Below are 26,061 nucleotides of genomic sequence, written 5' to 3'. Positions count from 1 at the left end.
TGGCCTCCTTCGGGTCACCTTCACCTGCTCCACCGTGGGGTCCTTTATAGGTTAGAGCATGGAGATCTGCTCCACCATGCTACCCACGGGCTGCATGGGGACGGCCTGCTCTACTGTGGGCTCCTCCACAAACCACAAAAGAACTTCTGCTCTCTGAGAACCTCCTGCCCTCCTTCTTCACTGACCTTGGTGTCTGCAGGGCTTTTTGTCATTCCTCTCTCTCCCAGCTGATGTTTCACAACAGTTTTTTTTTCACTTCTCTAAATACACGTTCACGATGTGGCAAACAGTGCCACTCACTGGCTCACTTCTGGCCAGCAGTGGATCCCTTTTGGAGCTGGCTGAAACTGGCCCTTATCTAATATGGAGCAGCTTCAAGGGTTTTCTCACAGAAACCACCCCTGCAGCCCCCCTGCTACCAAATCCTTGCCATGTAAACCCAATACATCCATGACCCTTCTCCAGACTCTAGGCATCTATCACTGACACCAGCATCAAACTGGGAAGAGTAGGATGAATTGAGGTTCCCCTCTCCCAGTATCTTTAGTTTAAAAGATGGTAAAGACTTAACTGTAAAGCAAGAAAATAAAACTTTTGGCTGCCTTTTCCAAGGCTCTTACTTCCTATTTCTCCTTCAATTATTTTATAAAGTTTGGGTTGAAACAGAAGTCTATTTTTATGTTTTAATGTAGAAGTTTAGGTCTTCCGAGATAAATTCTTATATCATAAAATCCACAATACTGAAGGGTGCCAATTTTTTTTTTTTTTTTGAATTTGATACTTTTAGAAACAAAAACGGTCATTTAATCCCAATTCCAAAGACAGCTGATTTTATTTTCATTTAAAACAGTCACAGCTAATTCATTATCTTCAATGCCTTCAAAATTGATTCGTCTTAAGAGTGAGTGAAGGAATGAACGATTATTGATGATTCAGTCCCATTGTGAATAATTGCTTGTTTTTTAAATGGCAATGACTCATTTGAAGAAAAAAAATATAATGGGTTTCTGTTTTAGTTTTTGTCTTCCCATTTTATCTAATATTGAGCATTTGGAAACAAAAACATAAAATAAAAAGTGGGTCAGAAAAAAAAAGAAAGAAAGAAATAAAGAAAGAAAGAAAAGATAAAAAAGAAAACAATTCAGACCCAGATATGTCCTGAAATAATGATAAGTGTTTAGAGGTTTAGACCTGGTCTGAAATTCATATCCATTTTGTTGCACAATTGCACTGCATCAGCTGTGAGAGGTCTCTTCTGGCCTTGAAAACAGGCAGAGAGAAGCTCTTCAAGTCTGTAGGCAACATAAGTATTACAGAATAGAACAGAACTAAAAGAAGGTTGACAGTCATACCCATCATTCCCTATATGTGGATTTGGATTTTTCATTTCTTCCCAACATGCATTTTCAGACATATGGAGTGAAAGTTCAAGCTAATGTTGACCTGAATTTTCAGTGTTCCACTTTTCTGAGTTGTATTCAGATATTCATTTATTCTGCTTATTCATCTACTCCTAGTGTTCCCAGAGAGTGGTAGATGGAAGAAATTCTTCCAGCTACTTTTCCGGTTATTAACCACCTTCAGGTGCCAAACAGATGGATTTCATTTATGTACAAGAAATAACACAATGTCTTCTTTTTCCTAACTCTGCTGTCTTAGTTATGTTAAAATAATTCTAAAATATATAAACCAATAACTCCATTCATTTATATATTTTTTTATGTCAGTTAGAAACAATGTCATGTTTTGTTTGTGAAATTTTAGTGTCCTTTATACAAAAAAAATAAAATAAAATTAGTTTATATTTGCCTGCGTGACCATCAGTTGTCTACTGGGGCGGGGGGAAGATTTTGCCAAAAGAAAAAGAAGTTCGAGGGAAGATTTTACTTTACAAGCTGAAGAAGGGATTGAATCTGTTTACATAGTATATGTTTATGTATCTGTCCAGAAAATTAGCTACTATAATTTAATAAAACTCCTGAAGAGTGTGTATGTGTTTCTTTACCCAGTAAATCATTCTTATTCACTGTGCATGGTATATTTTAATAGCTCTCTACTATTAAATATCACAGTGGTAAAAAAATATAAAAGGTACACTAAAAAGGTACACTAACCTAAAAAAATACAAAAAGTACAATAAGTTAAATTAAACACCCTGGAAGTGTTTATGGCCAGGTTGGATGCGCCTTTGAGCAACTAGGTCTCATGGAAGTTGTCTCTGCTCATGGCAGGGGGCTTGGAGGGTGTAGAAGTAGCTACTTCACTTAGTCAGACATTTATCACAGAAGGCATTCCCAGAGCTTCAACTGAAACAGGTAGACACTTGACCATTACTAACTGCAGCATTTCACCAGTAATGGTGAGAATTATATTTGTTGGGCAGCTATTGGGAATCACTGTTCTTCCTCTTATGTTTTGCCTTCTAGCAGACAGAAGAGCTTCAAAATACCCATCCTCTTCTTCAGTGTTTAGGTGTCCTGCTTGACTTAAACTCAAACAGCAGCCAGAGAGATAGAAAGTGTACTACTAGGTACAAAAAAATATCAATTTCCCTGACTGGTGTCAAGAGTCCAATAACCTCTTTTTGTGTTCCTTTAGATATTCCACATGAGAAGGAATTCATGCTTAATAACAAATATATTTAACTATTTGATCTTTCAAGTGATTTTGATTTAGAAGACTTGTATGAGAATGTTTGTAAGTTACAAAAGTATAAACTATATTTAGCAGAATATACATGTAAATGCTGCAATATAGAGCTGAATCACAATGCAAACATGGTTCTCATTTCTGATTTCTATACATGAGACATTTCTAATCTCTACACATGGGACATGGAACCTGGTTCATCAATGGGACTTTAGTAGGTCATAGTTGGACTTAATTGGATGAGCCTATTCAGGGGTCCCCTTTGGTGCCTTGCTAATTTTCATTTGTGGGGGCAGTGCCATACCATGGCAGTAACCTGGAATAGTAGAGAAAATTCTAGGAGAAAGAAAAGCAATACTCTGGAGAATTAAAACTCTTTCTTACCATTTAAATTCAACCAGTTAGATAACAACAGAAGTAGTTACCGTACTTGGGATTGAATCAGTATTTAGCATTTTCTGTTTCCTTAGAAAGATAACTGATTACATAGTTCAATTTCTTTTAATTATATACAGTATAGCATAAAGAGAAAAGACAGAATGACATAATATTACTTCCAGTTGTATTTTCATTAGTTTTTCAGGCGTGCTGACCAAAATGCTGTCCTTCAGTTTTCAGAAAATCTTCTTTGCCTGTTTCTGTGTATTTTCATATCTGCTTATAAAGAATAGCTCCATAAATATTTTCTAGCCTTCTATGCTTACATTCAAACAAAGTTACAGTCCTATATATAGGACTATATGACTATTCAAGTTAGTTTCTTTTGTTTCTGTTTGTTTCTTTTTCATTTTTTGTAGTGGTGTCTTTTGTTTTAATGGTAACTACCAAAAATAAGCTTCACTGTTCTTTCTACATTTCCTAAGCAGTGACAATACATCATTTGTGTTTTCCACATCTTCTAATCTATGGGTGTGTTGATGAAAATATTCCTTGATCTTTGAGCAAGGGAGGGGAAAAAACTTTCTGAGAAATTCAGTGAGCTAGCAAAACATATATTAAACTATTTAACACAGAGCAAGAAGAAATATAATTGTACCTTAATTAAAAAAAAAAAAAGAAAAGTAGGGAGAGAAAAAACATCCTACATATATATAAAACACTTAAAAAGTAATTCAAAAACAGTACATGTTCTGAAGCAAAGGTCCTGTGAAAATTAATACCTGACAATCAGGCAATCAAATCTTTCCCTATCAGAATTATTAGTTAATTTACCTCCTTATTCAGCTTTTGTGATTGTACAAATCAACTATGGAATTTTATTTTTAAGCTAATATATAAGTGTATCTGAATAAATTATAGTAACATGAGTTTCAATTTAATTGATTAGATACGTAAGATTTATCTTTATAACACTTTTTTCCATGTTAAAAAGGTATGATCTCATTAGACATTAAGAGAAGGAAAAGGACTTCTGAAAAATGTAGAAAGTTAAAGAGACAAATAATTTATAAAATACAGAGAGAAAATTTGTCTTTCCATGGTGATAAATCAGCATATAAGCTTTTAAAGGATCCTTTGATCTGATCAAAAGAGGTGGGTGTTTCTAATATTTCTGTTCAAATTCTCAAGTGACAAGAAGGGCAGTTAGGGAAGCTGGATGATTTATTGCTTCAGGAGTGTAACAGACAAAAACATTCAAACAAAATAAAAACCATGAAACTGAACTAAAATATCTAGTTACCTCAGGCAGACAGAACCATGCACAGGAGGTGTCTATTGTGAATTGGGTTAAGGGCCTATTGAGAAACAAATTACACAACATATACTGAAGCATGCCATCTCATCTTCTTTTTATTTTATTTTATTTTATTTTTTATTTTTTTTACAAAATTATTGGGATTTTTTAACTAACGTTGTTATAGAAAGCACTTTGAGACAAGTTCACATATATGAATATTTATTAGCAAAATGAGTAGCTGATGTTGAGTACCTCAACTATTACAGTGAAGGTTACCTTGAAAGAAAGAGAAGGAAGGTAAGAGGAAAACTTGACATGAGAACAGGGAAGAACAATGGTGGGGGATAGTAGGCCCAGAGGAAATTCCCCTTCTCTTGGGGTGGGGCCTCCCACTGCAGTAGGTAGTAATGATGAAGATGATTTTCACCATTTTTGTTTGTTTGTTTGTTTGTTTTTTAGTACTATCCTCCTTTCAGTGGGACCTGCTTAAACTTCCTATTTGTTATCCCTGTTTCTGATGTCATTACAACTGTTTGATTGGCTAAGTTTCTGTGTATATGTATTACTGGATATTATTTATAAGGAGTTTCAATAACTTCTCTCTACTTTGTTGTGGATTACACTTGTTTTTTATAATATTAATTAAAGTTTACAAAAAAAAATAAAATGAAGGGGGAGGAAGAAGGGTCACTCTCAAGCCATTGGTAGTTGCTTCTCCTGAGAACCTGCCATAGTGATAATATAAAGTTTTGCGGGTGGATGCCCCTGAGACCAACAACACCAGAATAGCAGCATGAGAACACATGGGAATATGGCCATGCAGGTTCTGGAAATACACTGCTACAGCAGCTTAAGTGAAAAGTTACAGAGCTGTAAATACCAAGCCTTTAGCATTTCTGAGGCTAAGGTACCTCAGGCACTGTGCAAACATATCCCTTGTCTTTTTATTAAACTATTGAGAGTCACTTTTGCATTAGCTGGCTGCCAATAGTGTGTAGATGTTGGTGAAGTGGTTATAAAAACTGCAGAAATTAAAGCAACAGATTTTATGCTTTTACTCTAAATACATGAGGTCCCCCCCTACACACACATCCTAGCCTTTAAAAAGTTACCCACAACATACATGGTACACGTGACGTTGATTTCATTTCTATAATAGTTAAGAAATGTAAAGTAAATGGAAACTAATTTTTTAACAGCTTGAATTTATGTTCCACTGAAGACAAAAAACAGGATTGAAATATTAAAAGTAGAATCATTAAAGCTGCATTATAGAATAAAACTATAAACTGTTATACCACAGATTAAACATCACCTAGTAGAGTTTGGAAAAACTGAAGATGTTGAAATTTAAATAACAAATGTACAAATATATTATATTCAAACTCAGTAAGGCTGAATCTCCTAACATAGCAAAAATAAAGTTTAAAAAAAAAAGGATATGCAGTGCCTCTTTTTTTTTTTTTTTTTTTTTTTTTTTTTTTTTTTTTAAGGGCTCAGCAGTGAACACCCAATGATTCCATGATTTTCCAACAAAGAACCACTTTTCTTGTTTAGCCATATGAAATTAAACCACATTCACATTCTCTAGAACTGTTCTATATTTTCACCAAGACTTGTGTTAAGAACAAGCAAAAAAAATTAGAAACAACAATTACAAAAAAAAACTTTTCAACAAGAAAAAGTCACAAGTAAATATCATATTGTCATGTACAACCTAGATGAAGGATTTCAAAACAAAGACAGTATAAACGGTTAAATCACTTACATTCTGCCAAGGCACGGCATATCAGTAACTACAGAAAAGCACATTTAGTCTTTGCGTATCCATGTCAAAACAGCATTGAACATTCAAGTCAGTATTATCTCAAAAGTGAGAAATTGGGTATTAAGGCAAAACAGCTAAGCACAGTTGTAAGGAAGTAGCCTGAGTAACCCAGTCATCATTCAAATTCTTTCAAAGTCCTTTGAACAAAAGCAGATCAATTGCACATGCGAGTGTCTTGTGGATGTTTGCCTCTATGAAACAGTTAACTTCTAGAAGGCTGTTAGTAAGCATCAGTAATGTCATGATATATATCAGTCAATTTTCTGATGTTATTTTTTGTAGTTTAATATGCTTTGTGAAGTTTCAAAACTCAGTGACATTTAATAGAACCTGCATCCTTTCTCCTTGCTTTCCTCATGCAGTTTCATTTAAAGTCAGCTCACTTATCTTTTCCACTTTTTTTTCAACCTCTTTCTCTTAAATACTAGTATGAGAAGAAAGAAAACTTGAATCGTGAAATATAAGGTGGTTTTGGTTACAGGTAGAAGTAATTTTCTACTGTATGCCAAGGAAAAGTTTACATTGTAAGAAAGAATTAGGCCTAGACACATACAGATTCGGTTATCCTGATGATAAATGCATCAAGTCTGTTTTCTTCCACAGCTAGTGGTCCAGATGGGTCTGCATCTGGATGACTCGTTTTTCCAGTTCCACATTGCTAGAAGCTCACCTAAAGACATATCACCTAAAGACAGGGAAAAAACTGTGAGAAAAATTCTTTAGCAAGTAAGGGTGATAACCTTTTTTGAGATAGTGTGTATAATAACGCATAAAACTTTTATAGATTACTTTTGTAATTCAAGAAGTAGATTTATTTTTTCTGTAAAATAAGTAAGGAGAAACATATTAAATCCCACTTGCTTTCAACTACAGCCCAGTCTATGTTCTCATACCAGTATCTGTAGTATCACAGAATCACAGAATTTCTAGGTTGGAAGAGACCTCAAGATCATCGAGTCCAACCTCTAACCTAACACTAACAGTCCCCACTAAACCATATCCCTAAGCTCTACATCTAAACGTCTTTTGAAGACTTCCAGGGATGGTGACTCCACCACCTCCCTGGGCAGCCCATTCCAGTGCCTCACAACCCTTTCAGTAAAGAAATTCTTCCTAACATCTAACCTAAAACTCCCCTGGCGTAACTTTAGCCCATTCCCCCTCGTCCTGTCACCAGGCACATGGGAGAACAGGCCAACCCCCACCTCTCTACAGCCTCCTTTAATGTACTTATACAGAGCAATAAGGTCACCCCTGAGCCTCCTCTTCTCTAGGCTGAACAAGCCCAGCTCCTTCAGCCGCTCCTCATAGGACTTGCTCTCCAGGCCCCTCACCAGCTTCGTCGCCCTTCTTTGGACCCGCTCAAGCACCTCGATGTCCTTCTTGTAGCGAGGGGCCCAAAACTGAACACAGTACTCGAGGTGCGGCCTCACCAGAGCCGAGTACAGGGGGACGATCACCTCCCTAGCCCTGCTGGTCACAGTGTTTCTGATACAAGCCAGGATGCCGTTGGCCTTCTTGGCCACCTGAGCACACTGCTGGCTCATATTCAGCCGACTGTCCACCATCACTCCCAGGTCCTTCTCTGCCTGGCAGCTCTCCAACCACTCATCTCCCAGCCTGTAGTTCTGCTTGGGGTTATTGCGCCCCAGGTGCAGGACCCGGCACTTGGCCTTGTTGAACTTCATACAGTTGACCTCAGCCCATCGGTGCAGCCTATCCAGATCCTCCTGCAGAGCCTTCCTACCCTCGAGCAGATCGACACACGCACCTAGCTTGGTGTCATCTGCAAACTTACTGAGGGTGCACTCAATGCCATCATCCAGATCATTGATGAAGATGTTAAAGAGGACCGGCCCCAGCACCGAGCCCTGGGGGACGCCACTAGTGACTGGCCTCCAACTGGACTTGGCTCCATTTACCACAACTCTTTGGGCCCGGCTATCCAGCCAGTTTCTAACCCAACGAAGCGTGCGCCAGTCCAAGCCAAGAGCAGCCAGTTTCTTGAGGAGAATGCTGTGGGAGACGGTGTCAAAAGCCTTGCTGAAGTCAAGGTAGACCACATCCACAGCCTTTCCTTCATCCACCCAGCGCGTCACTTTGTCGTAGAAAGAGATCAGGTTCGTCAAGCAGGACCTGCCTTCCATAAACCCATGCTGGCTGGGCCTGATCGCCTGCTTGCCCTTCAAGTGCCGCATGATGACTCCCAAGAGGATCTGCTCCATGAGCTTCCCTGGTACTGAGGTCAAACTGACCAGCCTGTAGTTCCCCGGGTCTGCCCTCCGGCCCTTCTTGTAGATGGGCGTCACATTTGCTAGTCGCCAGTCAGCTGGGACCTCCCCCGATAGCCAGGACTGCTGATAAATGATGGATAGGGGCTTGGCCAGCTCCTCTGCCAGTTCTCTCAGTACCCTTGGGTGGATCCCATCCGGCCCCATCGATTTGTGGACATCCAAGTGCCGTAGCAGGTCACCAACCAGTTCTTCGTGGATGGTGAGGGCCACATCCTGCTCCCCGTCCCCTTCCACCAGTTCTGGGTACTGGGTATCCAGAGAGCAACCGGTTTTGCCGCTAAAGACTGAGGCAAAGAAGGCATTAAGCACCTCCGCCTTTTCCTCATCTCTTGTAACTAAGTTTCCCCCCGCATCCAGTAAAGGATGGAGATTCTCCCTAGTCCTCCTTTTTGTGTTGATGTATTTATAAAAGCGTTTTTTGTTATCTTTAACAGCAGTAGCCAGATTGAGCTCCAGATGAGCTTTGGCCTTCCTAATCTTGTCCCTGCACAGCCTCGCTACATCCTTATAGTCCTCCTTAGTGGCCTGCCCAATTTTCCAAAGATTATAAACCCTCTTTTTCCTCCTAAGCTCAAGCCACAATTCTCTGTTGAGCCAGGCTGGTCTTCTTCCCCGCTGGCTCATCTTTGGGCACATGGGGACAGACCGCTCCTGCGCCATTAGGATTTGCCTCTTAAAGAGCGCCCAGCCTTTCTGGACCCCTCTGCCCTTCAGAACCGCCTCCCATGGGACTCCACCAACTAGTGTCCTGAGCAGCCCAAAGTCAGCCCTCCGAAAGTCCAATACAGTGGTTTTACTGGTTCCCTTCCTGGCCTCGCCAAGAATAGTGAACTCCACCATTTCGTGGTCACTCTGCCCAAGACTGTTCCCGACAATCACATCCTCCACCAGTCCTTCTCTGTTTGTGAAGAGAAGGTCTAGCAGGGCACCACCCCTGGTAGGTTCACTAATCAGCTGCGTCAGGAAGCTATCTTCCACTTTCTCCAGAAACCTCCTAGACTGCTTCCTCTGGGCTGTGTTGTGCTTCCAGGATATGTCAGGGAAGTTGAAGTCCCCCACGACATAGTAATATCTTTTTATCCTGTTCATGAACAGGATAAAAATTTCCTGCTTAGCCCAATCAAGGCAGTTTGTGAACTAGCTTTGTTAAAGCCAGTTAAAACTGCCAGTGAATACTGACATTCACTGATATAAGCTACAGCGACATTCTTTGCTTGGGATAGGCATCTTGTTTTAGCAACAGACTTTTGTGTTATTGCTATAAATATCACTTTCTAATTTTATGTTCTTTCCATGTTAGCCATTTCCTTCAACTTGATCACTGATTCTGTTTGTTTCATTCTTTGGAATCTTCCAAACAAATGGAAGTTGTTGGTTTGAAAGTTCTCATTGTTGGTTTTCCTTTATCCAACTAATCCCTACATTCTTAAATGTAGGGACAAAACTTAAATTGTTAGATAATTGCTATGTCATGATAGTTGCCTATATCATCAGAGATATTATCAGATTACATGGTTTATTTGCCAGCTGTTAATTTACCTGTTGCATTCATAAATTCCTTGAGGATGAAACTATTTCTAAATTTTATTTATAGTTTATCTACTGTAATAGGATATGACCTAAGTCAGGGTTTCCTCATTATTTGTGCACAACTGAGGTAGTAATTATTACAAGGGATATGAAATGTTTTGTTGTTGCTGTTGTTTTTTGTTTGTTTTATTTTTTTTTCATACAATTAATTCACCTGTGTCATCTGCTGTATAGAAAAAAAATCATACTTACCTGATGCATCAGCAATTTAAGATTTATTAATTCCTTTATGATAAATCACAAATTAGATTGTATGAGTTTTTCTTTAGTAGCACTTAATCATCAGTTAATCAATCATTATCCTAGTTATCACAATAATTCAGTAGAGTTTGCTACAATCAAAACAGCACCTTAGTTAAAGATTTGTACGTGGCAATGTCCAGAGTAAAAACTTACAGTGGGGTTCTAGTGATTTCTATGCAGCAGGGGATTAGGGATATCTCTACAACAAGGTATTGGTTAAGGAAAGGATTTAGTTAAGGAAATTGATTATATTGCACTATTAAGGGAGAAACCGAGAAGATTCCACAAAAGTTTTAAAATACACTTACCAGTGAAGTTTGCTCAAGTCAGTATGAATTATGTTCTTTAAAATACCAAAACTGAAATCATAGTGTTATTTTTTTTTATGCCTTTGTAATCAAAGGCATATTGTTTCACTTGTTTTGAAAATATTAATTCTGGTTCACTAAAAGGAAACACGTATGTTTATTTTATGCTATACATATTTGGAATTATTGAATAATAATTTTAATTTGAGTTTCTGATAAGGATAAAACAGAGATGATGCATAAAAAGAACAAAGTATTTTGTATCTACTACATTCCATTAAGTCTGATTGTGTCATATTACTGCAAGTTGCATCTCATCAAAGGCTCTGTGATAAAGAGAATCAATTTAGGTAATGTGTAATGATAATATTTTGTTTTGTTTTAATGTAACATTCAGTTACTTTTCTGGCAATTGATAATCAGGTGAAGTAAAGTTTTGTAACTATTTTTCTTCTTTTAAACAATAACTCTGAAATAATTTAAAACTACTTAAATGGAGTTCACAAGGACCTTTTTTTTTTTTTTTAACGTAGACTTTTTTGTTGTTTTAAAAGATATATGTTAAAAAGCAAAACAAAATGAAAAATAACATCAAAGGCATAGATGCCTGAAATAATTTTTAATGAACTGTACAGTTGTTAAATCAGTACTAAATGGTACCTTTTTATTTCTGCAATGCTGAAAAATTTCCTAAAACAAGTTGCAGTAGGATATCAAATTTAGCTATTTGTTTTTTATTAACTTCTTTAGGGTGCTACAAATTCACCATAATTTTGCTGGCCCTAGATTAAATGTCTCTGGCCTGGAACTATCTGCTGTGCCACAAACTTCTTGAATATGCACCAGCAGGCTTTCTAAAATAGAAGTTTGCCAGCTTCTTTTTTCCTCCCACCACTCCCACCTTTTCTTGACTTTGATTAAGTCAAATTACTCAGCTCCCACACTAATACTTTATAAGAACTGAGGCTCTCAAACTCATAGGGCACACACTTTAGATGAAACTGCTAAAAACAGTCAAAAATAAGTTATTTGAAGAGGCTGGATTGGGAGACGGAATTAAACCGTTTTGGAAAATAAAACAAGATAACTTACCACATGAATATGAGCTACTTGTTTTTTTTTTTAAGATTATGCCATACCTTGAAATGTTAAAGTTCTCAATATTGATAATAATGAATGACTATGCAGTGCAGTGAATCTATGGTCTACCCAAGATATTATGTCTATATAATGTAATTTCTGTAGCCTAGATGCAGTGCATTGTTGGTGTAGTTGTGTTGATTTCAGTGTAATTGCATGCAGATTTAGGCACACTGATTTCAGCATGAGCTCAGCAGATCTGAATTCATAGATTTAGTTCTGATGCAGCCCATCCATACATCCAGTTTCAGAACTGGCTCAGTACGAATAGTGAAGCTGTACAACCATAAACGCCCTCCTACCAATGAAACAGTACAGACCACCATGGTTGTGGCAGTACCACAACCACTGTAACAGCACAGGCCAACCAGCAGGCACATCACCATCATCTTTGACAGTAATACATTCCCTATATTATAAGAAGAGCACTACCTTGAGTTATTCATGTCATGCCTTTCTAGTTTGATAGAAAAAGTTAATATCACATTTAAAAATGAAACACAAGGCATTAACAATAATATTTTTTAAAGAGTACAAGGCTCTCAAAGTGCTTTATAGATGTAAATGACAAATAAATGAAACAAATCTATATATCATGTTATACTCAGAATTTACCTTCTTTAGAGCAAAAATATAACGTTAAGTTTTTGAGGTAACATACATGCAAACATTTAAAAGGGGTCAGTGCTCGAAGTTCAAATATGTGCTTCTAAACACAGTAAAACACATAGGAACACAGCACCTATTAATCAAGTTTGTATGAAAGGAGTGTGTGGGAAACACTCCTAAGTAGTTCACTTTTCATAGAGGATAAAACCAAAAGTTTATCAGACATATCTGGATTTAAGCAAACATTGAACACCTTATAGAGGAACTGTACTTTCAATTTGGTAATGAAGTCAGGCCTTAAATTGTAACTACTCAGGCATTACCATAGCAACAAACCATCTCATTAACGTAGGGTCACTACTTCATCGCACTGTTTATCAAAAGTTGGATGTGAAGAGATGGAAAGCTCTTTTCTATCATCAAAGATAACAAATCTGAACAACAGGCAAAATAAAAAATAAGCATACTTAAAATTTTTTTTTTTTTTAATTTAAATAATCTCTTGTAGTTATTGCATGAATCTTTCTGATACCACAGAATGTGAAATAATTTAGTAACACAGATTAGAAAATAGTAGATTTATATTTGAATGACCATATAAAGTCAAATTTTGCTTGGAGTTACATTAAGTTGTCGAAATTCCTCTTAGGGACTAGATGCCTTCAACAGAAACATCTATTTGAATTATCTTTATTGATCATACTGCTGGTAAGCTGAATGGTAGTTCTGCTGTTAAACATGGCTCAGAAAACATACACTGTGTTTTGAACTTGAATTATTTTCTAGATTAGTCTGTGCATGACTTGCGTCTTATTTTAACAGCAAATGGAGTTGTAATGGCTTATTCAGCCAATGCAAGTGAGGGTTAGAGATTTAATGCAGTACCAACTGTAGTTAAATAAAAGATGTTGCATATTGTCTTGGATTTGTTGTTGTTGTTGTTTATTCTTTCTCAGTGTTTTATTCATATACCATTTCTGAGCTTGGGTCTCACACTCAAATCTCCTTCCAGAAAGAACCAAGCTTTGTTATACATTCTTACAACCTATTACAACCTACAAGAACATTGAGAATTTTAGGTACTTATGTATCAATATAAATAATATTAATAATAACTATTAAATTTGCAATGCAATAACAATAAAACTGCTGGTCAAAGTGAAGATCGAGTGTTCTCACACGATCTTTTATTTTCTATAATACTTGAAAGATTAGAGTAACTTTACAGATAGGGACTACAGGTTCTAATAAATCTGACTTCACTTTGAGTTTAGGGCTGGGAAGAAAAAAATCTTTTTTCAGTTCTGACTTGGTGTGTCCTATCTTTTTTGATTATATGAAGTATAGATGTCTGTATAGATAGGATAATAACTAATCTTCTCTCCTTTTTAACCCTAGTTAATCCTTTCTGGTATTTATCCTATTAACACTCCACTTTCCCCCTCCTATTTTTAAATACTTAAATGTTGTGTTAAAATTACTGTTATTTATTGCTATTCCTGTGAAGCAGTAGATGTATAAAAGAGAAACCTCTACGATCCTGCAAGAAGAGAGAAAAGATACATAGATATGTATAGATAGATAGCAAAAGAGATACTCAGGGAAAAAGATATGTAGTTGTTTCAATAGCTGCCTAAGAATACTTGGAGTGATAGTATTTAGGCACTAGTCTGTTTTGCTTTAGTCTATATTTTTGACAGAGAGTCTCAGATAGAGTTTAATAATGAGCCCAAAACACTAAAATAATAATTAAAGAAATACTTTTACTTTAATTCAGGGTATGTTGATCCAGATTTGCTCAAAAGCTCTTTATCTATTACAGGAACAAAAATACAAGTGTGATGAAAAGTGTATGAAAGAAGGCCCCCAATAAACCTTTCAAGTTTTACATATTATTTTCAGAAAGAGTAATGATGCCCTCTAGAAGAGAGGTATTGAAAAATGACAGGCAATGTCCTGGCAACCTGTTCTTGAAATGGAGTTTAGAAGCTGACTGCTATTGGGTTTAGATTGATTTCTTTTCCTTTGATTTTATACGAGATTATTTACTTAAATTCTATTTTATTTGTAAAATAATGTTTTTTTTTTTGTTGTTCTTGTTTTTGTTTTACTTTGTCTAACCATAGCCTGGTGTCTATGTATTAACACACAAAAAATATTCATTGAGTATGCTAGAAAGACATCTGTTTTCTTTCTTCTTGCTTGTTCTGCCTGATAGCACGGATTCTTCCAGAAGGAGAGAGTGGATGCAGTGACTTTCATTTTCTTCTTTCCCGTGTGAAAAGGAATTAAACACTACTGTTGGCTGACTGCTGTCTCTAAGCCACAAGTACACAATTTGAGCTTTCCTCTCTTTCAGATTCCTTCTTTTGTGATTCATTGTTGCCCCCAGGTACCAGTGTTGACAATGGTTTGCCTGTGGTTATACATTCCTCATACATACAGTTTGACACACAAACGATTGTCTGTCACAGGCTTCCTCTTCACTAACATTATCTACAATTTGTTTTGTTGGAAAGACAGAACATGTTTTCAGCTTCCTTTTACATTTCTATGCGGTGTTCAGTAGACTTTTTGTTTGTTTGTTTTTATCATTTTTTATTATTATTTTGAATAGTTAAAATAAAATTTAACAAAAAAATGAAAATAAAATATCTCTAATGTACATGGAAATATATGACATAAGATCTGAAATACTTTTTCTCTTCTTTAGGTTTTTAAGGAATAGAATCCCCCCCCCCTCAACCCCTACTCCTTCCCTCTCCCATTCCCCCCCCCCCCCCGAAAATGTAAAAAAAATGGTATGAGACAGAACCAAGTTGTATTATTTGGATTAACATTATTAATGAAACTTGACTAGATATAAGTTTGCAAAAGTACAGAGTGTTGAAATAATGAGACAATATTTTGAAATGGAACTTACATTGTTAAAAGTAAAAATTAAGAACACTGACTTGTAAACTCAGCTGTCTCTGATGTATTATTGGTACAAGAATAAAAATAATAAATTAAATAAAAAGGAATAAAAAGAAAGCATTGTAAGCAGAGAAATATGTGTGTGATAGCAGAATTTGTTCTACTGAACAACTCCCTCTTCTAGTGATAGGTTCATTTATTTTATTGTCTATGTCAGTCCAAGGTTTATAAGCTTCATAAGTTACGATCAAGAATGCACCAGTATTACAGATCCTTGATGGAAGAAAAAATAATAATATCATTTCCATGATCAGACATTAAGAAAGTTCTAGTAAAGGCATGTCACTCTTGATTTTGGCACAGATGAGATATTTCTAATCATTTTCTGCCTTTAGATCTGTAAGGGAGTTGGAAATCAAGGGAGAAATCAAATAATAATGAGATAATATAATTTTATAATAATAAACATTTAAAATTATATTATATTATTACAAATATAATTTTATAAAAATAAAACACATCTCAGTCTTCATTATATGTTGTGCGACAGGTCTCTTACTGGTCTGAGAAGAAAGTATAAAAAGCTTCCTATATTTTTCCCTAAACATAACACTGTTGACAATTTTTACTAGGCATAGTTATTATTTTACCTCAATAGGATTCTTTCCTATAGATTCTTAACTTGTATAAAATTTAAAAGCATTGAATAATTATTGTAATTGGTACTTTTGTCAAATCCGACGAATGTTTCCTGAAATTCTAAACTGCCTACTTATTTTCTATTACAGAATTAAAATTTCTTGGAGAGAAACAAATACAGCAGAAACAAGTGTGTTCTTTTCACCTATCAACATATGAGCTTGTAGACGAGAGTTCTCAACAATATTTTCTTTTCATTATCAATTGCTAATTAGTCCACTGAACATGTCTGTGTGCATCCCTGTTGTCATGTTTGAGTGCTCTTGAGAAAATCAAGTAGCAAGCATATATGTTTGATGTCTGGTAATTAGGTAATATTGTTCTCTCTTGGAATAATTGGTCTGGAAACATATTATTTATTATTTTGAAAGTGTTAGAAGTACTAAGTCTAGCACCTGATTTCATTACCATGAAATTACCAATATTCATTACCATTTTGGGATAGATTTACCCGGTAGAGATAACATATACATCTTCTATATTCATGATTTATTTGTAAGATCAAAATGTTAACCACGTAATGCGTGTTATGTACATGGCAAAATAAGGAGGTGATTGGTGACAGCCAACGTGTCTTTATTATGGGCAGATCACACCTGACAAATCTGGTGGCCTTCTACAATGGGGTTGCAACATACGGAAGCATATGGAAGGAACCACAGATGTCATCTACCTGGACTTGTGCAAAACATGTGACATTGTCCCCCGTGATATCTTTGTTTCTAAATTGGAGAGACATGGATCTGGTGGATGGACCGCTTGGTGGGTAAGGAATTAGTTGGATGGTCTCACTCAGAAGGTTGTGCTCAACGGTTCAGTGTCCTAGTGGAGATCAGTAATGAGTGGTCTTCCTCTGGGGTCAGCATTTGGACTGGCACTGTTTAACTTCTTTGTCAGTAACATGGACATGGGATTGAGTGCACCCTCACCAAGTTTGCCGATGGCGCTGAGTTGTGTGATGCGGTCAACAAGCTGGAGGGAAGGTATGCCATCCAGAGGATCCTTGACAGTCTTGAGAGGTGGGTGCATGCAAACCTCATGAAGTTCAACAAGGCCAAGTGCAAGGTGCTGTACCTGGGCTAGGGCAATCCCAAGCACAAATACAGCCTGGGTGGAGAATGGATGGAGAGCAGCCCTGATAAGAAGGACCTGGAGGTGTTGGTTGATGACATGCCAGCTCAACATGAGCTGGCAATGTTCACTTGCAGCCCAAAAGGCCAGCCATATCCTGGGCTGCGTCAAAAGAATCATGGCCAAGGGAGGTTATTCTCTCTATTCTCTCTATTCCCCACCTGGAATACTGCATTCAGCTCTGGGGTCCCCAGCACAAGAAGGATATGGACGTATTAGAATGAGTCTGGAGGATGGCCATGTGGATGATCAAAGAGCTGGAACACCTTTCCTATGAACATAGCCTGAGGGAGTCGGGGTTGTTCAGCCTGGAGAAGAGAAGGCTCCAGGGAAACGTCAATGTAGCCTACCAGTACCTAAAGGGGGCCTACAAGAAAGCTGGGGAGGGACTCTTTTGCAGGCAGTGTAGTGATAGGACAAGGAGTAATGGCTTTAAAATAAGAAAGTAGAGATTTAGATTATACATAAGGAAGGAATTCTTTATCATGATGGTGAGGCACTGGAACAGGTTTCTCAGAGAAGTTGTGGATGCTCCACCCTTGGAAGTGCTTAAGGTCAGGTTGGATGGGCTTTGAGCAACCTGGTCTAGTGGAAGGTGTCCCTGCTGATGGGAGGAGGTGTGTGAATTAGATGATCTTTAAGGTCCCTTCCAACCCAAACCATTCTATGATTCTGCAATTTTACAAATTTAATGTTACAGTTATTTAGGTTTATAGTAATTCAAACTAAACAATAATTAAAATTTGACAGAAGCAAAAATATTGCCAATATTTTTTTCTTTTATCCCTGTCACTTACTTGAATAAATGTTCATTGTAACTTTTTCAGTACACAGTTTCACTCTACTTACTAAATAAGTAATTATAAAAGAGAAATAATGAATAGTCAAATGCAACAAATCACCTCTTTTATGTATCTCAGAAGTGTAAAATAGTTCCTTTAGTGATGTTTAGTTTTCATATGGCTGAATAACTCAGTTGCATATTTAGTCAGAAAGCATCTCTGATATTTTAGTGAACATCAGATCAAATAATTTCTAATTTTAATTTAATAAGTTTTTTCTTTCAACTCAGTACAAATTATTTTATTTTCCCCATATGAAGCTGGTTCCAAAACATCACAATATTGATAACAATTAATAAAGGTGAATGGTATTGTGTAAAACAAACAAAAAACAACACTTTGTCTATAGTATATAGATGTTATAAAAGAATCAAAGATTGTTAAGTTAAAAAAAAAACAAACAACATAAGAGGCATATGAGAAATGAAAGAGTCAGGTAAGCCTAGTAACAATCTCCTTGTTGAAGGTAATGGTAAAATGCTTCTGCACAGCATTTTAGTCATGTACTACTATTTATGAAGAGCTATACAATCATGTTCCATCAGACAGTTGTATTTTCCATTATTGCAGCTTGTATTGACCATTTTATGATCATCTATTAAATAAGCCATGTTTGAAAGAAAACTGTATGTAGAAAAGTAACAGCAATATTTGCTGTAAGGAAACAAATATAAGAATAGATAAGAAAAGAAATCAACACTCTCCTCAGTGCAACCTCTTTTCACATAGTCGTAGAACAATGAGGTCTCCCTTCAGTCTCCTCTTCTCCAGGCTAAATAACCCTGATTGCCTTAGTTGCTCCTCAAAACACTTGTTTTCTCCTTCTGTCACCACCTTTATTGCTCTTCTCTGCACATGCTGGAGCAAATCACTATCCTTCTGTCGTGGTTTAACCTGGCCGGCAGCTAAACACCACACAGCCGTTAGCTCCCCCTCCCCCCTCCCTCTCTGGGACGGGGGAGAGAAATGGAAAGTGAAGCCCGTGAGTTGAGATAAAGACAGTTTAATAAGACAGGAAAATAATAATAATAATAATAACAATAATAATAATAGTACAATGATGATAATAGTACTACTACTAATAATGTGTACAAACAAGTGATGCACAATGCAATTGCTCACCACCCACTGACCGATGCCCAGCCTAACCCCGAGCAGTCCAGCCCCCTCCCCCGGCTAGCCACCTCTATATATTGTTTGGCATGACGTCAGATGGTATGGAATACCCCTTTGGCTAGTTTGGGTCACCTGTCCTGGGTCTGTCCCCTCCCAGCTCTTGCTGCACCCCCAGCCTGCCTGTTGGCAGGACAGAGCAAGAAGCTGAGGCGTCCTTGGCTTAGTATAAGCACTGCTCTGCAGCAACTAAAACATCGGGGTGTTATCACCACTCTTCTCATCCTAAGCCAAAACATAGCATTCTACCAGCTACTAGGAAGAAAATTAACTCTGTTCTAACTGAAACCAGGACACCTTCTTACAGTGAGGGGCCCAAAACTGAACACAATATATGAGTTGTAGTCTCACCAGTGCTGCGACAATCACTTCCCTAGTCCTGCTGGCCATTTCTGACTCTTCTCAGCCCCATTTATTTTGTTGTGATGCAATTCGAAAAATATAGCCAGTATATCCTTCTGATATGACAGAGTAATTACATTTTTGATACTTAGAAGATGAAAATAGTCTATTAAAAAAAAAAAAGTTATGACTATTTTCCAGTGATCTAGAAGAGACCATAATTTTAAAGGATTTCCAAATTGTGAATTCATATATCCCTTAAAAGAAGGGCTGAAGACCTCCTCTAACCCTTGCTATTTTTGTAAACAGCGTGTGGTAATCCCAGACATCTGGCACCCCAATAGGCATGTACAAATCCCATCTGCAGGTACAAATGCTTCTCTGCTTGCAAATGACAGTGGACAGTAACTCTGGTATAGACTCATAAGTATTTTATTTATTTATTTTTTCTACCTTGTGTATGTATATGAATGTCATAGTCTGGGCTCAAAGAACAAATTTAATTCCTGTTATTCATTCTCACAGGAGTTCAGTTCTCAACTCCTATAACACAGTGCTGGCACTTGAGAAAATAGCAGTATGCTTTACATTAACTTTACATTCCATTTTCCTTGGAGTTATCAGTACCATTTTGTATTATTCAGTATCACTAGAAACCAGGTCAAACAGAAACAGATAGTTGTGATGCATCACAATCTGAGTGGTAAATGCAAACACTTCTTACATACCATATATTATTACATTTTCCATATGATTTTTATATCTGAGGTTGGTAGTTGTCACAAATTTAGCAAGTTTGAGACTGGGGAACAGCTTCCCAGAAGCTGACCCCTCCCAGCCTCTTGTGCACCCCCAGAATCCTTGCTGGCAGGGCAGGATGAGAAGCAGAAAAGTGCTTGACTCTGCAAGCACTGCTCATCAACAACTAAAACATCAGTGTGTTATAACAACTATTTTCATAAAAACAAACAAACAAACAAACAAAAAACACAAAAACCAGAATATCATATGAGCCTCTATGAAGAAAAGTAACTTTATGTTAGCCACAACCAGAACACAGTTATACAGCACACAGATTACTCTTTAAAATAAATGCCAGAATCATATAGAATCATAGAATTACATGATTGGTTAAGGTTGGGAGGACCTCTGGAGGTCATCTGGTCCAACCCTCCCTGCTGAGAGGCATCTAGAGTAGGTTGCCCAGGGCCACATCCAGGTGGCTTTTGAAGATCTTCAAGGAAGGAGACTCAACAACCAATCAGGGCAAGCTCTTACAGTGCTCCGTCACCCACACATTAAAATGCTTCCTGATGTTTAGAAGGAACCTCTTATGTTCCAGTTTTTGCCCATTGACTCTTGTCCTGGTGTTGGGCACCACTGAAAAGAGCCTGGCTCCATTCTCTTTGTACTCTCCCTTCAGGTATTTATAGACCTTGAAAAGATCCCCCCTGAGCCTTCTCTTCTCCAGGCTGAAGAGTCCCAGCTCTCTCAGCCTCTCCTCGTAGGTGAGGTGCCCCAGTCCCTTGATAATCCCGGTGGCCCTCTGCTCAATGCTTTCTGGTATGTCCATGTCTCTTGTATTGTGCGGCCCTTTGGTGAGTCAGCCACTAACCCGCAGTTTCATATCATCCATGAATTTACTGAGGGTATACTCTATTCTATCATCCTGATTGTTAATGAAAATGTTAAACAGGACTTGACCCAATATTGACCCCCTGGGAACTCTGCTTGTGACTGGCATCCAAGTAGACCTTGTACCACTGGCCACTACCCTCTGGGTCCAGCTGTCCAATCAATTTTTGATCTGATTAATCACTTTCACTCTCTGCTCACCCAGCCCATATCTTAACAGCTTCTTTGTGAGGATCTTATGGGGGACAGTGTTAAAGACCTTCATGAAGTCCAGGAAGACAATAACCACAGCTCTCCCCTCATTCATCAGGCTGCTTATTTCATTACAGAAGTATATCAGGTTGGTCAGGCATGACTTCCCTTTCGAGATTCCATGCTGACTACTCCTAATAATTTTCTTCTCCTTCATGTGCCTAGAAATGGTTTCCAGGATCAGCTGATCCATCTGTTTCCCAGGGACTGAGATGAGGCTGACCAGCCTGTAGTTTCCTGGGTCCTCCTTCTAGCCCTTTTTGAAGGCAGGAATGACATTTGTTTTCCTCTGGTCTTCAGGCACTTCTCCTGGTTGCTATGATCGAGCAAATAATATAGAGAACGGCCTCACAATCACATCTGCCAGATCCCCCAGCACTTGTAGGTACATCCCATCAGTGCCAATGGACTTGTGAATGTCCAGATCACTCAAGTGTCCCCTGATCTGATCCTCTTCAACCAAAGATTTTGGTTTTCTTGCTCTAGCCATTCAGCCTGGCCTCTGGGACATGGGATTCCTGAAGGACAGTACTGAAGGGAAAGACTAAACCTAGAAAGGCATTTGGTACTTTGGCCATACTCTTATTACCTACTAGCTAATAAAAAAATAAAAGTAACATAGAATGCAAATAACATTAACAATGCCAAATTCATCATTAATAATATAATAATATTGAAAATAATATAGCTAAAACCAGCCTGAAAATATGTAGGAGTTTAGGTGGATATTTTCATTCATAATGAGAAATGAATCTGTTTGCTCCATTTTAATGCTTTCTACAACAACTCTGTAATTGTGTTTACTTTCATAGATTAAGCCTTTCTTCTTGTGTCTTCCAAAACACTGTCAATACCTCCAAATATTTCCCATCACAAAGAGAGCTTGGTAGAGAGAGGAAAAACACAAATAAATAATTTAATTGTTCCCGAGAACTAGTGTTTCTGCAAACTACGTAATATATATGTTGGATATGTAATTATGTACATTCACAAAATGCTTTTTGTATACTTATATAAGCTAAAAAGATGCTACTTTTTACTTTGTGGAAGCTCTATTTTCAATATTATTAAAATTAAAATCAGTCAATCAAGCTTTTACATTGAAGTCAAATAATGGAAAGTGGATTACAGGAAAAAAAGAAAATAAACACAAGTTAATGAACTAGCACAGATCTCTTGTTATTTTCTATGTTCTTCATCATCACTTTGAACTTCACTGTAAAGTTTGTTCAGATGAGTAATTATATTTAATATTTGTCCAAAGCCCACTGGAGAGGAGGCTTCTCAGGACCGAATAAATAATTCTTCAGTTCCATTATCATCTTTGAAGCTATTCACATAACATTTAGTGATCCAAAACTGAAATATCATGACACTTTCTAAACTGCTTCAAAATAAGTTTAATACTTCTAAAATATCGGGTCACCTATTGCCACCATTCCTAGATGACAAAAGTTTAAATGAAAGTACCTGAAAAGAAAATGACAATAGTCTTCTGTACGACTAATAGTGATAAACAAAATAAGATCTGACAGTTTAAATTTAATCAGTATGTCACTGTATTGTCTTAATAGAGGAAAATCATTCTATGTTGAGTGTTTAATTTACTATCAGCAGTAACAGAGGGATAATGAAAGTAGAATTCCATCACTAGTTCTGTGTAGAGAGCTTGGTAATTAGGGTTGCAAATAACAATTCAAATTGGATTTGAGCAGTGGTAAGACTTACTAATTTAGATGAGTACAAGCTGAGAAAACACTGTAGCCTCAACATAAAAGGTTTAATGACAAATATATTGAATACTGTAGTTTGTTTATTACTCTTTTTTTTTTCTTTTTTTTTTTTTTCTGTGACTGCTTGTTCTTTTTCATGTGTGTAATATGTTAAGTATAATATATGCTGTGTTTTTCAGGGAAGAAGTGTGCTATCAAGAGTGCGTATTATTTTTATTTCCATTTTTTTTTCTTTGTACAGTTATTTTGTTTGTAGACGTGATTATTGTCATCATGATTTTCTCACATATTTCCCACCCCAAACCTCACATTTTTATGTCATATTTTAATTTTAATATGAAATTATTCCATCAAAGCATCTAATCATTCAATATATAATTAAACAGTAAAAAAAAAATATTTTTATGGGACAGGTTTGTTTGTTCGCTTGCTTGTTTGTTATAAAGTAGGAATGTTTACCTTATTTGAGGTAGTCAATTGGAATAAAGTTTATCCTGTTGATACTAACAGTATCCCAATTTATCTGGCTGTTAAGGAAGAATAATGTAAATCTTAGAAACTAAGTAGTAAGTAGTCATACACAAAATGAAGTAGCTTCAGAAACATATTTTATCATCATTAGGGCCAATCCCACTGTCACTGAAGTCAAAGGTTTTTTTTCCCTTACAATAAATGACTACTTAGGACTGTCTGATAATGAAACTGAAGCTCAAGAAAAAGGAAAGAAAGTAAAGCCTCACATATAATTCTTTCTGAAGGAAAAGAATGAAGTAATAATTCAGTAAAATTTGTTTTTGATGGTGTCAAGCTAGTGGTAATCCATCTAGGGATAGGGAGCGAAATATTTTGAAGACAGTTAAATGCATCATGATATTTTTGAACTAAGTCAATGTGTAAATTTTCTGTAATCCTTTGGTGAAGGTGTTAGGATCTGTCATCTCTAACAGTAAGTATAGCATTGCCTGGAGTCTAAACTGTCTGTGTGTTAGGTAATTTTAGTTTGCATCAGAAAGATACTTAGTGAGGATCATCTAAGATTTTCACATTATTGGCTAGGAAGTATTTTTTGACATTTAAGTAAATCTTAGGTGGCAGACATTTAAGAGTTGAAGGCTATTTAAAATAAGAACTTTGCTGTGTCCAATCTCATTCCTTCAATGTTTTCATGGTCATTAAATAATATAGTTGTAAGTCTGTTGACTAAGAAAGGATTCTTAAATACGCATCTAATCTAAACTACAGCAGTGTATTGGAAAATGGCAAAAGATAAATATCTCTAGGGTATCTGGCCAGAAAGTACATATTTATCAGAGTTCTATGTCAAGTTGGCATCTGGGAGGGAATCTTTCACCAGTAAACATCTCTCAAAACTTAATCCACTTCTTCAATGTCTTATATGATCTGAATTCTGATGTGTATTTTCATCTCATATACTGGAGAAGTTATATTATCTATAAAAAGTGATTTGGTGCCAGTTGTAGAAAAAATCTGAAGCTGTAGTCCAGTAGCTTGTATATTCTGTAGAGATGTGAAAGACTAAGATCCATATCTTTCTGTCAACAAATATTTACAAAAATATTTATAAAAAATATTTATACAAATATTTATTAAAGAAGACTTAGAAACTTCAATATATTTGATAAACAATTAGAGAATTCATGTAGGGAAACACAAAAATACTCTGTATCTAGACTAATTGCTCTGAATGTTTAAACAAGTTACTTACATCTGCAATACCAGCTGAACACCAGCGAGACAGCACTGACTTTTGGCCTGTCATGGTAAAAATGTCTCTTCCAACACTTTTGACAACACTTTCCCAGGGTTTAGGTGACTGTCACTCAGGTTTCAGGCAGCAGTACAGGAGTTCTGTACCATAAATTATCTCCTGTGGTTTTGCAAGAGTAGTTTCTTGACTGTAGAGATTTACCCTTTGAACCATGCTTTTGACAATGCCACATGGCTGGACATACCAAGAAGGTGTGACATTTTCCCTCCCTTCCTTGTGATATTCTATGAGCTTGTATTTTATTTATTTATTTATGTGAGACGGGGTATTGCCCCTAGTCACAGTCCTGAGTCAACAGTACAGCTGACAGTACTGTCAGTGCCATTTAACTGGTGGATGTAAGTGTCTAATAAGACAGATAGATGTTGACATCTTATTTTTCAGACACCAATCTCTCACTGTCTCACTTGCTCTTTCTCAATTACTCACTTCCCCTTGGTTATATCTCTCTCTCTTTTTTTTTTTTTTTTTTTTTTTTTTTCCAGCTGTCCACTTTTCAGAGTTTATTGCAGTTTTATGAAGTTACTGAAAATGATAATTGGAAAAATATATGCATTATTTACACTAAATAACTTATTTATTTAATAACTTAATTTATAATCTGATTTCCATGGAACTTTATGCTTATACTTTGATCATCTAAACATTGTAGTGAAGGCAGAATCACGTTTTACTTAATTTCTTAAACTGGTGAGATTTAGCTTCTATTTAATCCTCAGTGACAGGTAGTTCTATAGTCAACTATTGGTCATGCAGAACATTTTGCCAATTTATCCTTTTTCAGAATGAGTTTCTGCCAACATTTTTTTTTTTTTTCTTTTCTGCCAGCTTTCCCATAGAGCGCAGTCACTTGTTGAATTACTGTGAAGGGAATGATCTCTAAGATCTTAGAGACATTTGCTTAGATAAAAAACGTTGAAGTGTAACAGTGATGAATACATGATTAAATGTGTGACATGCTGTAAATGGCATGGTTTTCTAAGGTAATGTTTACATAGATTTGAATTTTCATAGAGTTTTCTTACTCATCTTGGGGAGGAGTAACCTATAGTGGTTTGACAGAGTAATAAATGTATATATAGAGTAAATCAGTACTTCTTTTAAAGCCAGAATTTGGAAGAAGAACAAACTTCATACTACACTGGCGATGATAATGACAATGGTGCCTCTGATAGGAAAAGGAGTCAATATTTCTTCTAATCCATTGCAG

The 26,061-nt window shown here is 36.6% G+C and overlaps 1 long non-coding RNA gene across 1 annotated transcript in view; it reads right to left on the bottom strand.

Moving 5' to 3' along the window:
• LOC119716932 (uncharacterized) overlaps window positions 1–26,061 on the bottom strand; it is a 63,748-nt gene that overhangs the window by 15,625 nt on the left and 22,062 nt on the right. Inside the window, exon 2 of the long non-coding RNA XR_005265750.2 lies at window positions 6,709–6,840. This is a non-coding gene — a long non-coding RNA (uncharacterized lncRNA). The remainder of the gene's footprint in view (window positions 1–6,708; window positions 6,841–26,061) is intronic.

The sequence above is a fragment of the Anas platyrhynchos genome, chromosome 4 (genome assembly GCF_047663525.1).
Source record: "Anas platyrhynchos isolate ZD024472 breed Pekin duck chromosome 4, IASCAAS_PekinDuck_T2T, whole genome shotgun sequence".
Taxonomy (NCBI): Eukaryota; Metazoa; Chordata; class Aves; order Anseriformes; family Anatidae; genus Anas; species Anas platyrhynchos.
This window is presented reverse-complemented; position numbering and strand designations above follow the sequence as displayed.